Source organism: Bubalus kerabau, chromosome 1 (assembly GCF_029407905.1).
Source record: "Bubalus kerabau isolate K-KA32 ecotype Philippines breed swamp buffalo chromosome 1, PCC_UOA_SB_1v2, whole genome shotgun sequence".
Lineage (NCBI taxonomy): Eukaryota > Metazoa > Chordata > Mammalia > Artiodactyla > Bovidae > Bubalus > Bubalus kerabau.
The window spans coordinates 107,896,495-107,914,885 of record NC_073624.1 but is presented as its reverse complement, the minus strand read 5'-3'; the positions used below and the strand labels follow the sequence as shown (position 1 = coordinate 107,914,885).

The 18,391-nt window shown below is 38.4% G+C and overlaps 2 long non-coding RNA genes and 1 pseudogene across 3 annotated transcripts in view; 2 read left to right on the top strand and 1 right to left on the bottom strand.

Annotated features, from left to right (window-relative positions):
- The window catches only part of LOC129655759 (uncharacterized), a 113,836-nt gene that overhangs the window by 64,427 nt on the left and 31,018 nt on the right, over positions 1 to 18,391 (top strand). For both annotated transcript variants that reach the window (XR_008716115.1, XR_008716116.1), the window contains 2 exons: positions 3,124 to 3,218; positions 4,535 to 4,616. This is a non-coding gene — a long non-coding RNA (uncharacterized LOC129655759). The remainder of the gene's footprint in view (positions 1 to 3,123; positions 3,219 to 4,534; positions 4,617 to 18,391) is intronic.
- On the top strand, positions 3,520 to 3,619 carry LOC129642564 (uncharacterized; annotated as a pseudogene).
- Positions 16,133 to 18,391, bottom strand: part of LOC129655758 (uncharacterized) — a 42,247-nt gene continuing 39,988 nt past the window's right edge. Inside the window, exon 5 of the long non-coding RNA XR_008716114.1 lies at positions 16,133 to 16,458. This is a non-coding gene — a long non-coding RNA (uncharacterized LOC129655758). The remainder of the gene's footprint in view (positions 16,459 to 18,391) is intronic.

The window sequence follows — 18,391 nt, the reverse complement described above, 5'->3', positions numbered from 1 at the left end:
AGCACCAAGCGAGTTCCCCCACAACTCCCTTACAAAAAGTCACATGACAGAGTGTACCCATGAGACATCGTTCTGTGCACAGCTTTCTTCTATACCATATAGAACTGATTTCCTGCAAGTTCAAGAGGGAGGAGTTCTTGCAAATTCCACCAGCACCTCATCACAGTGATATCTTTGTCTGTATGGCCATGTCTGCTGGAAAAAGGTGTAGCTTTCAGCCCTGGCAGGATGGAGAGTGGGATTCTTCCGTAGGGTTCTGGTAGTGGCAAACACACATCTGTTATTCCCATATACTTCAGAGGTTTTTTTTAACATTTTACCAGCCTTTACTGTTGTTCTTCAGTCGGTAGGTGGTGTCTGACTCTGCGACCCCATGGACTGCAGCCCGCCAGGCTTCCCTGTCCTTATACATCCCCAGAGTTTGCTCAAACTAATGTCTATTGAGCCTATAATGCCATCCAACCATCTCATCCTCTGTCCTCTTCTTCTCCTTCTGCCCTGAGTCTTTCCCAGCATCAGGGTCTTTTCCAATGAATTGGCTCTTTGCATCAGGTGGCCAAAGTTTTGGAGCTTCAGCTTCAGCTGAAGTCCTTCCAATGAATATTCAAGGTTGATTTCCCTTAGGATTAATAGGTTTGATCTCCTTGTGGTCCAAGGGACTCTCAAGAGTCTTCTCCAGCACCACAATTTGAAAGCATCAATTCTTCAGCTCTCAGCCTTCTTTATGGTCCAGCTCTCACATCCATACATGACTACTGGCAAAACCAAAGTTTTGACTATACAGACCTTTGTTGGAAGCGATGTCTCTTGTTTTAATATGCTGTCTAGGTCTGTAATAGGTTTTTGCTCCAAGGATCAAGTATCTACCATTTCATTAATCTAATACTTAAACATTCTTTATATTAAATGTTCCCTCTTCAAATTACTGGGTAATTCTGTCTCCTGAGAAGACCCTGACTGATTCGCATTCTTTGAAGTACTGTTATATTCAGTAACAATGACATTTAAGAAGTGATTGTAGAATTTACCTTAATGCAACTTCTCTAAAAAATGTTTCTCAGAACCTACCACATGATGTACTCCAGGAAAAATGGGTCCCAAAGTCCTATAGCTTAGATAATTCTGTTTCAGTCAGAGATTCATAGAACCTATATTAGTTCTCCCAGATGTTTTGCAGCAAATATAATCAGATTTTGTTTAAGCCATAATTTTCTGAATGGAAATGTCTTTGTAAACAGTTTGTTAAATAAAAACAACTGTAGCAATCTGTGACACATTGGGATGGGAAACAATCTTGGAAAATGTATTCCTAAAAATATCCTAAAAATACTACTCTGTTAGCAACAACAAAAAGCTTTTGAAGAGTACAGAAAACATCCTCCTGGCATTGTGTGCCACTTTTAGACTCTTCCTTTGCAAATGCTAGGAACATTTTGACTGTAAGGAGAATTTTCCATTTTTCAATAAATGTATTACTATTCATTGTGGGTATAACCTGGCATAATTTTCAATAGATATTTAAATTGTGAATAGCTGGGGGGAAAAAGAGAGCTTTCAGTTCATGTTATCTCATGCTAACCTTCTCCAAGTGTGCTATTGATCCCTGTATTTGTTATAAGACTTGCTCTTAATCAAAAATAAATTCTTAACTGAAGTCTTGTTAGCCTGTCTTTTATTTAAAGAAGATTTAAATAGAAGAGTTGCTCTCTAACACTCAATATCTGTGGCTAGCCACTGCTGAGTGACTTTAGCTAAAAGATCAACACTAACTGCTGTAATAAGGGAAAGATACATAATGTAATGGTGATGTGATTGTTATTTAAACTAAAACTGCAGAAATTGCCATTATTTTCCAAAGGCATAGCCTGATTATATCAAAATATCTAGACTCACCATTCCCTTTTTATATAATAGCTCTGTGATGATAGATTACATTAAAGAACTCAAATTTACTCTTTAAAAAGAAGATATATTTTTATAATTATACTGATTAAAAAGACACAGCAAAAAATATTTCAAATTTTTCCCTCCCTAGTGCTTGAGATGTTTATCAAAAATTTTGACTTCACATTGATGTCTGTGTCCCTTGGCTTATATTATAATAGTAAGTATTGTAATACCTCTACTGGAGTTTTTTTCATGATTTCTTGAAATGTTGATGACTTATTATAAAGTTCATGAGAGCAACATTATTCCTCACATTTTTTTTTGCTCTGTGTACATAAGTAAATTCATAACATATAATCACTCTTCAGTAAATGATGAAGTCAGAAATCATCATAATAAGTAATAAAGTAGCTAAGATCTACAATTAAATGTTCAATGGCATTAATAAACTTTCTTTATGAAAGTTCTAAGTTTGAATTATTCCAGTGTTTACTCCATTGCTGCTGCTGCTGCTGCTGCTAAGTCACTTCAGTCGTGCCCGACTCTGTGCGACCCCATAGATGGCAGCCCACCAGGCCCCCCGTCCCTGGGATTCTCCAGGCAAGAACACTGGAGTGGGTTGCCATTGTCTTCTCCAAGGCATGAAAGTGAAAAGTGAAAGTGACGTCGCTCAGTCATGTCAGACTCTTAGTGACCCCATGGACTGCAGCCCACCAGGCTCCTCCGTCCATGGGATTGTCCAGGCAAGAGTACTGGAGTGGGGTGCCATTGCCTTCTCCAGTTCACTCCTCTAGTGCTTCTCAACTACGCTGCAGGTAGGTGGTAAAATTTCTTGGTGCCTTACCCAGATCCTCTTTACCAATTTGTCTCTACTGTGAGTGCTGAAACGAATGGCTTATAACAGTGACCTTCTCAGAAGGACTGCCCTTGGCTGAAGGGAGCCAACTTTCCTGGGAACAGTTGGGCAGTTACATCACCTTCTCTCCATTTACTGACTAATAAAATCATAGAAATTCTGTTCCTTAGCCTCAGGGTGATGCAACTCTTATTGGGTAATTCACTATTAAGGAAGAGCCCTCATTCTTCGTGTGTACCACACCAAAACTAGTTCGCATCCTTGCTCAGATTTTTCCCTAGAGTACTTGACTTCCTTCATTCTCTTACAGGATTTTCCTACAGAGCTCTCACGCAATACACCATGCACACCTGAATCTTTGTCTCAATCTCTGCTTCTAGGATATAAGAAGTGATCCCTAGGCAGCTGACTGTAAAATGGGATTCTGGTGTTGAAAATATGGTGAACCGCTGAAATGAAGGTTCCATCTCAGGCGGTAGGTGAAAGATCAACAGTCCCTGGTCTGTTGTAAAACTATAGTTTTTAACACTTTCACCTCTAGTGAATTTGGTTTATTTGCAGTTGAAAAAGGATGCACTGGTATTTGATATCTGATAAATAAAATGTGTCTGGTCTTTGGCTAGAGATATTTTAGAAATATGGCTATTATAGTAATAATAATAACTGAGAAATTAGCTGTTGGTAAGCAACATTGGTACTTTGAAAAGGAAAAAAAATGACAGACTTGGGATAATCAAACATCAATTCCTATAATTCAAATAAAAATTTAAGAGTCAGTGCTTGCTTCGGCCGTACATGCAATAAAATTGGAAAAAGAAGAATATCATGGCCTGTGCACAAGGATGACATGAAATTCATAAAGCATTCCATATTCAATTAAAAATGTGAGCCACAGGCTTCCTTAACATTTGATAAAACAGTTATTTTTTCTAGTGGGTGGACGGATCATGTTAAGAGACTAGAATAGAAGTTTATTTCAAGTATAGATAAACATAGAAGAAGGTTGAATGCTCATCTTTGCAAATCTCTTTAATGAAGCCTGGATCACGCTTATGCAAGGATCCTGAGACTTGAAATGGGAAAATTAGGTCGAGGAAACAGAATACTATGAGGACCCAAGTCCCCCTGAGGTTTCTCAATCTAGAAAAGTAACTCTATATTTTATCCTCTTGCTAAATGATAAAATATAGCCCCGTGCTTCAGAGCTATACAGAACTCCCAGATAAAGCAGGGCCTTTGCCAGTCAATGTCTGTGTTCTTCACCATGGGCTCCTATAGCCCCCACGTGCCTAACAAATCAATTATAAGCTAACCAACTGGAGCAGTGCTACATGACAGAGGAGCTGCCGTAAGTGCCTAGCATTTAGCAACAGGGACTGAGAGGTTATGACTAGGAGTAGATCCTGTGGGAACTGAATCAAAGGGGCAGAATACAAAAGTGAAAAAGAAAGAGTCTGTCCATAAGGAAACTCATGACACAAATTTAAATCTTGACTTAGGCCCCTATAGCCAATTTGATTATGTTTCTGAGATGTGTCTTCAGCACTGTGAAATAAATAGACCGTACAAAGTGTAGAAGGTGCTAGGAGTGCCATGGCAGATTGCAGAGAAAAACAGCCATGCTTGATGTGGGAATTGTAGAATGAATCTGTTACGAAGGACGATAAACGACACCGGATGTCTCTCATCAGGAGGTCCGTGATTTGTCATTTGAAGATAAAAAGGAACACATTGTGAGTGGGCAACAGCCCTGATAAAATGTTCAGCCATGTCTCTTCTTTTTTAAACTAGGATTATTGTTAGAAGATGCTGTTATAGGACTGAAATCCCTAGCAACAGTGAAGATGATTGATCTCAATGGCAGAGGCCAAGGGTAAGCAAGGTGACTATAGACACCATAATGGGACAACAAGTTTGAAGTGGTAACCTGTGGAGCATGACCATGCATGACAATATATAAAGATGTTTGGGGAGATGACTAAACAAATATGGTGGTTTAGGGCAAGAGACATAGGCAGCAGGCATGGCAAAGCCTGGTGGCCTGCCGTCTATGGGGTCGCACAGAGTCGGACACGACTGAAGTGACTTAGCAGCAGCATATATTATTAGATATTTGCATCATATTTTATGTATCTTCTTTGTTATTATTATCCTTAAATTCAATCAGCTAGTGTTAGTATCTTTCTGTTTGCACTTGCTTATTATTGATTTATCTATTACTCCTTGGTTTCAAAGTATCTTATTTTAAGTTGATGCTCAGTTCAGTTCAGTCGCTCAGTCGTGTCCAACTCTTTGCGACCCCATGAATCACAGCACGCCAGGCCTCCCTGTCCATCACCAACTCCCGGAGTTCACTCAGACTCACGTCCATCGAGTCAGTGATGCCATCCAGCCATCTCATCCTCTGTTGTCCCCTTCTCCTCCTGCCCCCAATCCTTCCCAGCATCAGAGTCTTTTCCAGTGAGTCAACTCTTCGCATGAGGTGGCCAAAGTACTGGAGTTTCAGCTTCAGCATCATTCCTTCCAAAGAAATCCCAGGGCTGATCTCCTTCAGAATGGACTGGTTGGATCTCCTTGCAATCCAAGGGACTCTCAAGAATGTTCTCCAACACCACAGTTCAAAAGCATCAATTCTTCTGTTCTCAGCCTTCTTCACAGTCCAACTCTCACATCCATACATGACCATAGGAAAAACTATAGCCTTGACTAGACGGACCTTTGTTGGCAAAGTAATGTCTCTGCTTTTCAATATGCTATCTAGGTTGGTCATAACTTTCCTTCCAAGGAGTAAGTGTCTTTTAATTTCATGGCTGCAGTCACCATCTGCAGTGATTTTGGAGCCCAAAAAAGTAAAGTCTGACACTGTTGCTACTAATGAGTCTTAGACAATTATACTGTTGTTACATTGTTTTGTGGAAACATAATATAACAGTTTTGAAATTATGAAATTTATGCCTATATAATCCTTATACCCAAAAGCTGTATTTTTTTAAGACTCTAAAAAACTGATCTCAAAAGTAAATGTACATCCTCAATGAATTTGATAATAAATAATCAAGTGGAGAAAAGGAGGAAGACAGGAACTTCTTTCTAAGCCTACAAAACATTTGAGAAAGAAATATAAAACAAACAAACAAAATTAGAGGAAGAAGTTAATATAGTTAAAATATAAAATTAATAAATAGAAAATATGAGAAACAAAATTTTTAAATATCTATGGGAGTACTTTATTAAAAACAACTAGATTATCACTGCCCACTAGAGCTATTGATGATAGAAATATTCTATATCTCCACTGTCTAAAGTAATTACATGTGACACTTGAAATGTGATGAGTAGAACTGAAGAAATAGATTTTCAATTTTATTTAATTTTAATTAATATAAATTTAAAGGACATGTGACTAGTTGTTAATAATATTAGACAGCACAATCTTAGATGAATAATTTTTCACAAGGATAATTCAAGGAAAAAGATAAAATTTTTAAATATCTTATGAATTAAAAAAAGTATAACCAAAGTCAATGTACAAATAATAGACTTGGTTTGGAAAAAATATATTTGATAAAGAATAGAGATGAAGAATAGTGCCTATAGTACACAAAGAACCTTTACAAATTGGCAAAAGGGAATAAATAACCATACAGGAAAAAAGTAGATATGAAGGAACAATTCATAAATACATAATAAATAAGGCCAGCTGTGACAGTCAAAGTTATAAGGTGGCCTCCACAATCCCTGGCATCCATTCCCTTGCAGAAATGTGTCTTTTTCTCTAACCAATAAAATATGGCAATGATAAAATGGTTAACATTGAGTTAATGAAATAGAAGATTGTTCTGGCTGGATCAGACCTAACCTTGAAGCAGTAGAAAAAATTCTCTACATTGCTGGTTCTGAAGAAAAAAGGTGTCATGAGGAAGTTATGTAGCATGCAGGATTTTAGTTCAGTGGTCAGGGATCAAACCCATGTGCCCTGCAGTGGAAGCACAAAGTCTCAACCGATGGACTGTCAGGGAAGTCCCTTGAGGAAATGAATTCTACCGACAACGTGAGGATTCTTGAAAATGGACCCTTCCTTAATCAAGCCTCCAGATGAGAGTGCAGCCTAGCCAACACCTAGATCAGCCTTGTGAGAGTCTAAGCAGAGAATCCTTCTGAGCCATGCCTGAACTTTTGACTTACAGAGTCGATGAGTATTGTTTTCAGCTGCAAAACTCGTGGTAATTTGTTATGCTGCAGTAGAAAACTGATACATGAACACAAAAAGATGCTGAAAATAAGTAGTGAGAAAAATGAAAATTAAAGAAATTGTGAATTATTTCTATTGTGATGGTTTCATGACTGGAAACTCTTTGAAATTCCTTCCAAAGGGAGAGTCCAATTCCCCATGATATAAACTAGCCTTAGTGACTGATTTCTAATGAGTATAATGAGGTAGAAGTGATGCTAAATGACTCTCCTGGAGTGCTGAGATTTCTTCCCTGGAATGCTTGCCCTTGGAGCTGAGCCACCATACTGCAGGGAAGCCAAAGAACTCTTGGAAAAGCCACATGTATGTATTCTGGCCACTAACCCCAACTGAAATCTCAGCCAACAGCCATCATCAACTTGCCAGATTGTGAGTGAGCAAGGCTTTGGAGGATTCCAGCGCACAGCCTTTAAACAAGCCCAACTTAAGCTGAATGAGACAAAGAACAAATTCTATCGAGTCAACCCACACTGCATATTCCTCAGCAGACGCTGTCAATATTTTAAACCACTAATTTGGGGTGGTTTGTTACATAGCAAAAAGATAATAGGACATTTTGCACTCATCTGATAGGTGAAAGTTTAGAAGAACAATAACACCCAAGGCCTGAAGGGATATTGGGAAAAAGCTATAACAGGTGTTAGGTACTTGGTTATCCAAACAAGTATAAACATCTCAAAATTGACCTTGCCTGGCCAAAACTAGAAAACACACCCCTCCATGGACACGGTTGCAACAGTGAATGGGATCCCTCTCTTGGAGCATTTATAGATGGTGTTTGTATGCAACAAGCTGCTCGAGCCCTGGCAGGGGTCTCTATGGGAATAACGATAGAGGATCTGTGCCTTCTCCTCTTGTTGAACTCTAGAAGTTTTCTGAAGTGTTCCTGTGTGATATTGTAGAAAATATCCTAAAGTCTAGAGTCTGACTGCTAGCAAACATAAAGCTGCTGCTGCTGCTAAGTCGCTTCAGTTCTGTCCAACTCTATGCAACCCCATAGATGGCAGCCCACCAGGCTCCCCCGTCCCTAGGATTCTCCAGGCAAGAATACTGGAGTGGGTTGCCATTTCTTTCTCCAATGCATGAAAGTGAAAAGTCAAACTGAAGTCGCTCAGTCGTGTCCGACTCTTCGCGACCCCCTGGACTGCAGCCTACCAGGCTCCTCCATCCATGGGATTTTCCAGGCAAGAGTACTGGAGTGGGGTGCCATTGCCTTCCCACCCCCATATGATAGGTAGTGACAATAAAAACTTCATGGTGCACAATATTTACTCAAATATTGCTGGCAATTGTTTAAAGCAGAAGTTCAACAGTAAATAGAAAACAAGCAAATGGAAACTGAAAACAAATACAAACACAGTGAAAAACAAAAATTAAAATACTTTTAATATCTATTGATAAAATATAGTTGATAAAATTATTGTCCATCAAGCATGTGGAAAATAAGAACTCCCATATATAAACACTTTGTATAAATTAATTATAAATCATATATATATGTATATAATTCACTCTTTTGTTGAAAATGAGAAAAAGAAAACCAAAGTTGATTATTCCATAATAAATAAAGAGATGGGAGTTGATGTGTGTCAAACTAAGTAGGCATCAGTTATTTTAGCAGGCCAGAGTTTATTACCTCGCAAATATAAGTCACACCATGGGCTATTTCAGCTTCTCCTTAGACACTTCAGTATTCAACAACTCCAGATGGAAATAGTCACATTTTGCTCATTCTATCTTTTCTATTTCTGACATAAACTTTTCGGTTTTGGTGTTCAAACCAATTGTTAGAATAAAAAGCTGAATAATTGCATATTTCCTTTAAGTCTGAGATTCTGCATTATTCTATAACTGATGCTATTTCAGAAAAGCATTGTCCCAATCAAACAATTGTCTGGTTACTGCAGTTCCAAGACCCCTGGGAAGCTGCTGGAAAGACTGAAGGATACATTTAATAGGAATCTTTGCATCTTCCTTTGCATTAGAAGTGCAAGTAGAGTACATAAATCTGGTAAATGGCATAAAGGGAAAGAACAAACAGTGGGAGAACTGGGTGATTGAGAACAAGGCTCTGAATCACGGCTACCGAATTCCCAACTCTCCTTCTACCATTTATTAGCTCTGTAAATTTGGGCCATTCTTTGTAAGGTATAGGTAATAATAGTACCTAATTCCTAGTGTTGTTCAGTTCAGTTCAGTTCAGTTCAGTCGCTCAGTCGTGTCTGACTCTTTGCGACCCCATGAATCTCAGCACGCCAGGCCTCCCTGTCCATCACCAACTCCTGGAGTTCACTCAGACTCACGTCCATCGAGTCAGTGATGCCATCCAGCCATCTCATCCTCTGTCGTCCCCTTCTCCTCCTGCCCTCAATCCCTCCCAGCATCAGAGTCTTTTCCAATGAGTCAACTCTTCTCATGAGGTGGCCAAAGTACTGGAGTTTCAGCTTTAGCATCATTCCTTCCAAAGAAATCCCAGGGCTGATCCCCTAGTGTTGTAATGAGGTTTAAATGCATTAATATCTTTAAAGTTCTTAGAAATGAATTTGGCATGCTGTAAGAGTTCAGTGGATGTCATCTGATATTATTATAATTATCATTCTTGACAACTGAGCAGTCTAGTTCCAGAAGCAGCAAATAACAAGTTCCTGTTATTTTCTAAATGGCTAAGGTGCTTTATTCCACCAATGATGACCTTGTAGCAAATGCTGTAGACACCCCACCCACATCCCCTGGCCTTCCCCACTTCTATGCACTCTGCACCCTCCTATGACTTGACTTCAAATGAAGTTGAAGAACTAGAGAACTAACATTCCTACCCCAAGAGCAGCTGTCAATCAATGACTTGACAGGAGTTGGTGTCTAAATACCCTGGGCCCCCTTTCCCCTCAGAGAAGTAATTTTGAGACACAAGATTTACACCTTGACTAGAGTTCCTATGCTTTAAGGTGGAGTCATGGAGGTTTATTGGCTGTCATCCTTTCTTGATCCCCTGCCCTCCCAGGAGTGCAGTTGAATCCTTATTTCAGGGTTAACGTTAACTGAGACAGACTTCTAGTTGAGAAACACAGTGACTTACACTGGACTTTCAAGTATGGAAAATATATTCAGAAATCCTTCAAACTGATAAATAGCATTACCTTTCCCTTATGAAGTGCTATAAAATATAACTGAAAAAATAATTAAATGAATAATGGTTAAGAGCTGACAATCCAGTGTCAGTCTGCTCCAACTCATGTTCCACCTTGGCAATGTCACTTAATCTCTCTGTAACTGAATGTCTTCATCTGTGAAATATTAAAATATTACCAACCATATGGGCTTCCCCAGTGGCTCAGCAGTAAATAATCTGCTGAGCCACAGGAGATGGGTTTGATTCCTGGATCAGGAAGATTCCCTGGAGGAGGGCATGGCTTCCCCGGAGTATTCTTGCCTGGAGAATCTCATGGACAGAAGAGCCTGGCAGGCTACAGTCCCTAGGGTTGCAAAGAATTGGACACAACTGAAGCAACTTAGCATGCACGCACATAAACCACATAGAGTTGTTATGAAGAACTAATATGCAAAGTACTCAGAATGTGATCCCTGCTATTATTAATAAAACTGAGTTGATAGTCAGAAGCTAGGTTGCCATGATACAAAGTAAAATACTGATCTAAGTCTCTCTCCCTCTCAATCTAATGTCTTCAATATAGCCTACTCCATGAGTAGGCTGCTCTCCCAACCCACTGCTCACCCCAAAACCACTCCTGGCGCCATGGTCTGTTCCACAGTTTTTTGCCCCACTTGCAACAAAAAGCAATTTTGGCTCAAATATTGCCCCACAAACTCCTTCATAATCCTTGTCCCAGTCTTCAAACTCAACACTAAAATGTGATTATAAATTGGGCTTGATGTAGGTTTTTTTTTTACCACTATTATATATATAAAAAATAAAACCTCTCATATCTTCATTGCTATATCATATCCATGGGTTGAAAGGAAAATTTCAGGACAAGGAGCATCAGAGAGGGCTTCCTGGGTAGCTCAGCTGGTAAAGAATCCACTGCAATGCAGAAGACCCCAGTTTGATTCCTGGGTCAGGAAGTTCCCCTGGAGAAGGAATAGGCTACCCACTCCAGTATTCTTGGGCTTCCCTGGTGGCTCAGTTGGTAAAGAATTCACCTGTGGTGTGGGAGAACTGGTTTGATCCCTGGGTTGGGAAGATCTCCTGGAGAAGGGCGTGGCAACTCACTTCAGTATTCTTGCCTGGAGAATCCCCATGGACAGAGGAGCCTGGTAGACTACAGTCCATAGGGTTGAAAAGAGTCTGACACAATTGAGCAACTAAGCACAGCACAATATCAGGGAAGGAACATCATTATTCTCTACCCCAGTGTCCTAAAAAGCAGAAATAGGATGGAATCATCCAGTGATGGTGTGACTGAAGACAGGAACATTGAGATGAGTTATGAAAGACAAACTAACCTGGAGTAAGGTAGGAGTGAACTAAAACCTTCTAGTGTAAAAGAACACCATATGCTAAGGTCCTGAAACCTACCCTCATCTCCCACTAACACCCTAGTGTTACGGAAACTGACATTCAGATGAGCTGAATCCCCATAGACTTTCCAAGACACCCCCTTCTGTAAAGGGAACAAAGGCAAACATGTAAGAACATTTATTGTCTTTGTCAGACCATAATGCCTGAAACCCATACGTTTGCTCAGAAAACAACTGCAGGTAACATTTAAACAAGTGTCTGAAGATGATGTTGTTCCCTTCCTGAATACTTATCTTCACCAGCTTAGAAACTTGCTCCAAAGGTTACCTTTTGTTGGAAGCATCAGGTAGAATTCACCATTCCCAATATTTGTTGAATTGTAATCTCTCCTATGTTCCCTGACCCTCTGTTATAAAGAAAATGAAAGAGGAGGAGGAAAGTGGAAGAAGAGGAGAGGGAAGAAAAAGGAGAAAAGGGGGAAGGGAATAAACAGCCCCTGGTGTTTTCCCCATTTTTACCCCCTAATCTTCTTCTCTCAGGCATGTTTTTCTCTTATTTCCTTCCTTTTTTAATTCCCATCCAGATCCTTTCTGTTGTGCTCTCTAGAATGCTCACTTCATTTTTAACTACCTCCTCTGCAATCTCAAAATTTATGCAGAATTTTTCTCTATATCCAACATCAACTAAGTCATAGCTTTCAAGTTTTATATCGCCTGGCCTATTTGTGCTTTCCAGCTGGTGACTCAGCTGGTAAAGAATCCGCCTGCAATGTGGGAGACCTGGGTTCGATCCCTGGGTTGGGAAGATCCCCTGGAGAAAGGAAAGTCTACCCGCTCCAGTGTTCTGGCCTGGAAAATTCCATAGACTGTATAGTCCATGGCGTTGCAAAGAGTCAGACATGACTGAGCGACTTTCACTTCACTTCATTTGTGCTCTCACTCTCTGTAAATAATGTCTGCACATTAGAATTCGCAGAGATACTTTAATAATTGCAGGTGCTTGAGCCTTGCTTCCAGAGATGAGAATTTAATTAGCACGGGGTGTGTTCCTTTCATAAATGTTTATGGAAAGTGTCCAAAGTGATTCCTGTGCAATAAGAGCTAAAAACCACTGCAGACTGAGTTATTCCAGAGCAAAGTTTTTAATCTTAATATGTAATGTGATTTTATCTTTAATATATAAACACAGATACATATTATCTGTGTTTTCTGATGCTTATACATGATATGGTCTCAATAAATGCTCACTGAATGTAAAAAAAAAGGAAGATTGGTTGGGCTTGGACATTCTCACAGTTGTGAAGTGGTATCTCGCTATGGCTTGGATTTGCGTTTCCCTGACGACTAGTGATGGTGGGCATCTTTTCATGTGCCTGTTACTCATCTGTATGCTCTGTTGGAAAAATGCCTATTGAGGTGCTTTGCCCATTTTTAATTGTCTTTTTTAAAAATATGAGTTATATGGGTTCTTTGTACATTTTGGGTATTAACCCCTTATCAGACACACCATTTGCAAATGTCCTCTCCCATTCAGGAAGTGGCCTTTTGGTTTTGTTGATGTCCTCCTTTGCTATGTAAAACATGAAACCATAAAACTCCTAGAAGAGAACATAGGCAAAACACTCTTTGACATAAAGCATAGCAATATTGCCTTGGATTGGTCTCTCAAGGCCAAAGAAATAAAAGCAAAAATAAACAAATGGGACCGAATTAAACTTAAAAGCTTTTGTACATATAAATATACATATATATATGCATATATATATATAAACACACATATATATACATATATATATAATGGGGTGTTACTATTACATTTACTGTATATTGTATATTTTATATATGTGATGGAATATTAGTCATAAAAAAGAATGAAATATTGCCATTTGCAAAAACGTAGATGGACCTTGAGAATATTATGCTTAGTGAAATAAATCAGACAAAGACAAATGCTATATATCACTTATATGTGGAATTTTAAAAATAATATAAATGAATGCATATATAAAATAGAAACAGACTCACAGACATAGGAAACAAACCTGTGGTTGCCAAGGGGAAGAGGGAATGGGAAGGGACAAATTGGGGGTATGGAGGTAGCAAATACAAACTACTATACACTAAAAAGCTAAGCAACAAGGATTTACTGTATCGCACAGGGAATCATGTCCAATATCCGAAAATATCCTGTAATAACCTATAATGGAACGTAATCTGCAAAAGGTGCCGAATCATTATGCTGTATACCTGAAACCAACACAATGTTGTAAATCCACTGTTCTTCAATTTAAAAAGCTTGTAAGTTTGAATAAAATTTTTGTTTATTTTTGCCCTTGTTTCTCTTGCCTAAGGAGACAGATCCAAAAACATATTGCTAAGACCTGTGTCAGAGAGTATCATACTTGTTTTCTTCTAGGAGATTTATGGTTTCAGGTCTGACATTTAGAACTCATAAACTCCCATTTTGAGTTTATTTTGAATATGGTGTGAGAAAGTTTTCTAATTTTCTTCTTTTACATATGGAATCTAAGTAATAAAACAAATGAGTGATGTTAGAAAACAGAAACAGACTCACAGATACAGAGAACACACTACTGGTTACCAATAGGAAGAAAGGGGGGAAAGGGCAAGATAGGGGAAGAGGACTAAGAAGTGCAAGCTACTAGGTATTAAACAGCAAAGATACAAAGATATGATGTTCAGCACAGGAATTATAGCCAGTATCTTTATATGCAATATAATAAATTTGCATATATCAAAATATATATGCAAACTTACATAATTTTACAAATATCAAAACAGTGATTTGATATTTTTATAAAAATGTCAAAGCACTATGTTGCAGACCCAGAACTAATATAATACTATGAATCGACTAACCTTCAATTTAAAAAAATTGGGCTTGAAAAAAAATTTCCAAACTGGTAACCACCACAAATTCTATATATAAAACTATGAACAAAAATTCCAAATAATGAAGACCTATTGTACATCTTCATAGTCATTAAGTAACTTTCTAACCAAATTATTTTACCCTAAATTAAATATTCTTCTCATTTGAGCTTGAGAAAGCATCCAATGTCAGTAAAGACAAGTTATATTAACTTAAAATTGAGACTAAGTGCTAGGTCACAATCGCCTGTCCAGCTGGTGCTGTCTCCTGCAGATGCCCCTCTGGAGACTGAGTAGCCTCTGGAAGCTGACTGCTTATGCTAGTCTTTGCAGTATCGGCATTTGCACTCAAATCTTAACCCGCCTTTCCTCAATATCAGAGCCATCCATTTTCACCTACAGTCCCTCTATCCTAGCTGAGAAATGGTCTGTGTTCATCATGCATTTTTTCAAATTTCTGTCTTCTGCCTTGATTTCTTCCCTTCCTCTCCTAAAGTCCAGACTTTTACATTAAGATTTCCTTTCTGCAATAAAGACCTTCATCTCAAGCAATGGATACGCAAATCCCTAGTTGTTTTCTGATTTTGGGGGCAATGGAGTCACAGGAGAGAGAGCAGAGTGGGTTATGTATATTATAAGCAAAAAGTTATATTCCATCAAAGTTATTTAGGGATTGTGTACAGAATCTTAATTTATTAATCTGTTTTGCTAACTACTAAAACTGATCAAGGTTAGAAGCCATGTCTCAAACACCTTTGGATATGTACACCTTAGCATGTTGCCTGATATATTAGAAGACTTTAATAAATGTTGGCTCTGTTGGTGGCTGAATAAATTTATGAGATGACAAAATGGGACAACACAGAGAGATGCATGTTGGATGGGTGGTATTTGAAATTTGATCACAAACCTAGGGTAGACCACAAAGCTTTATGCTCACAGGAAATTCCATTTTAGCTGGTTAGTATCAAGAACAAAATGCAGCTTGCTTATACTACAGCACACTAGAGCTGTTTTACCCAAAAGGGAAAGATAATGACCTCTCCTATGCCAATAAACACACACACCTAAAAAAAAAAAAAAAAAAAAAAAAAAAAAAACCCACTGAGAATAAATTTTGATTTAAAAATAGAGGAAAACAAGGTATTAGTTGAAATAGGTTATAATAAGGCAGTTTGTTAAGGGCTTAATTATCCACACTACCAGAGGAGGGTATGATGTTATGGAGGAGGAAGAAATCATAAAACTTAGCAGCAGGGGTTCATCTTCTTAAGTATTAAATAGGTAATTAATCTTAACTGCAAGAGGCAATTAAGACTCACTCAGTAAAGTGAGGAGTTTTAGGCTCATAGTCAAAGCAAAACTTCAAGCCAAAGCAGGAATGGAAAAGGCAGGAGAGCAAAATAAATGACACCTGTGAGTACTTTTCTTTTGAAAAGTATATTAATCTTTATGTTGTTTATGTATTAATCTATATCACTTGGGAAAAAAATTAAGTTGCACTTGAGATAAAATTTTATTTTATTTAGAAAAGAAGTCTGAATTTCCTCCTATTTTGATAATTTTTTTTCTGCAGTTGCTATAAGCATACAACTGTATGTGCCAAAAGTGCACCTCTGAAGATTCTACATGTTCTAGAAATCTACTGACAATAAATCTATATAAATGCAAGTTGGGAGAAACATGGTTAGTAGGATCCTTTATGAATACTTTAAAAGTATATAAATTCTAAAAACAAAAGTTTTTATTAAAATAATAAAGCAATAATTTCACCCTACATAAAATATTAAGCAAATAAATTTGGAAACATTTAACTAATATTGTAATTTTGGAGTAAGGACAGAATATACTGTGTTAATTTGCTAGGGTCACCATTTTAAAATGCAGCAACATCTAAATTTATTTAAACCATAGACTGGTTGGTTTAAACATCAAAAATGTTATTCACTACTTTCTCAAGGGTCTGGAGGCTGGGAGTCCAATATCCAAGTGTCATCAGGATGGGCTTGCAGTTCTCCATTTGCTTGCTGGGATGTCAAGGGCTTCAACTACACACAGGCCCCTGGTGCTTCTCCATAATCCTAATCTCTCCCTTTTAGAATGATACCAGTTAGGTTAGATTAGGACCCATTTTAACAGCCTTATTGTACTGTAATTACATTTTTAAAAGCCCTATCTCTAAATCCACTCACATTCTGAAGTACTGAGATGTTGGGGTTTTAACATATAAACTCTTGCAGAACACAACTCCATTCACTTATAGATGTTTAAAAAGCATATAGAGAACAGCATCAAAATTCCAGTTGTACTTTCTTGCTTCATGATTTGAAGTCACCCATTTAAATCCAGTGAATAGGATTGGATTCTTAAGCATAGGTGATCAGATAAAAGCATTAATGTGGATGTTCTCCCTGATTTCCACCAGCCCCAAAGTAGAATCCTGTACTTGGATTTCAACCCCCTTCTCACTACAACACACCTAGCCTCCTGTTACCACAGGTGTGTTTGTCTTTGCAAGACCAGTTACTGGATTTCTTGTCTGTAAGATGAGAGCTATAGAGTGCCTACTTCATAGGTTGTGATGCTTAAACAACTGAATACAACAAAAGCTCATAAAAAATGCCTTTCCCCCCCGAGAGAAAGCTCTACATATAAATATTGGAATTAACTACAGAAATCAAATTGCCAACATCCTCTGGATCATCAAAAAAGCAAGAGAGTTCCAGAAAAGCATCTATTTCTGCTTTATTGACCATGCCAAAGCCTTTGACTGTGTGGATCACAATAAACTGTGGAAAATTCTGAGAGACATGGGAATACCAGACCACCTGACCTGCCTCTTGAGAAACCTGTATACAGGTCAGGAAGCAACAGTTAGAATTGGACATGGAACAACAGACTGGATCCAAATAGGAAAAGGAGTACGTCAAGGCTGTATATTGTCACCCTGCTTATTTAACTTACATGCAGAGTATATCATGAGAAACTCTGGGCTGGATGAAGCACCAGCTGGAATCAAGATTGCCAGGAGGAATATCAATAACCTCAGATATGCAGATGACAACTCCCTTATGGCAGAAAGTGAAGAAGAACCAAAAAGCCTCTTGATGAAAGTGAAAGAGGAGAGTGAAAATGTTGGCTTAAAGCTCACCATTCAGAAAACAAAGATCATGGCATCCAGTCCCATCACTTCATGGCAAATAGATGGAGAAACAGTGGAAATAGTGTCAGACTTTATTTTTCTGGGTTCCAAAATCACTGCAGATGGTGATTGAAACCATGAAATTAAAAGATGCTTCCTCTTTGGAAGGAAAGTTATGACCAACCTAGAGAGCATATTAAAAAGCACAGACATTACTTTGCCAACAAAGATCTGTCTAGTCCAGGCTATGGTTTTTCCAGTAGTTATGTATGGATGTGAGAGTTGGAGTATAAAGAAAGCTGAGAACAGAAGAATTGATGCTTTTGAACTGTGGTGTTGGAGAAGACTTAGAGAGTCCCTTGGACTGCAAGGAGATCCAACCAGTCCATCCCAAAGGAAATCAGTCCTGAATGTCATTGGAAGGACTGATGCTAAAGCTGAAACTCCAGTACTTTGGCCACCTCATGCGAAGAGCTGACTCATTTGAAAAGACCCTGATGCTGGGAAAGATTGAAGATGGGAGGAAAAGGAGATGACAGGATGATATGGTTGGATGGCGTCACCGACTCAATGGACATGAGTTTGAGTAAACTCCGGGAGTTGGTGATGGACAGGGAGGCCTGGCGTGCTGCAGTCCATGGGATCGCAGAGTCAGACATGACTGAGTGCCTGAACTGAAACTGATTATGGCTACTAAGTACCAGAGATAATATATATAAAGTGCATGTGCCAGAGCTTGTTGCACAAAGTTACATTACAAAATAATTACTTTTATTAGTACTAGTGTTTGCTACAAGTGCATGTTTATACCTACCGCTACTATTATACTCATTATTTTAATTACTGCTATAACCATTAACATCCACTGTATAATATTTATACT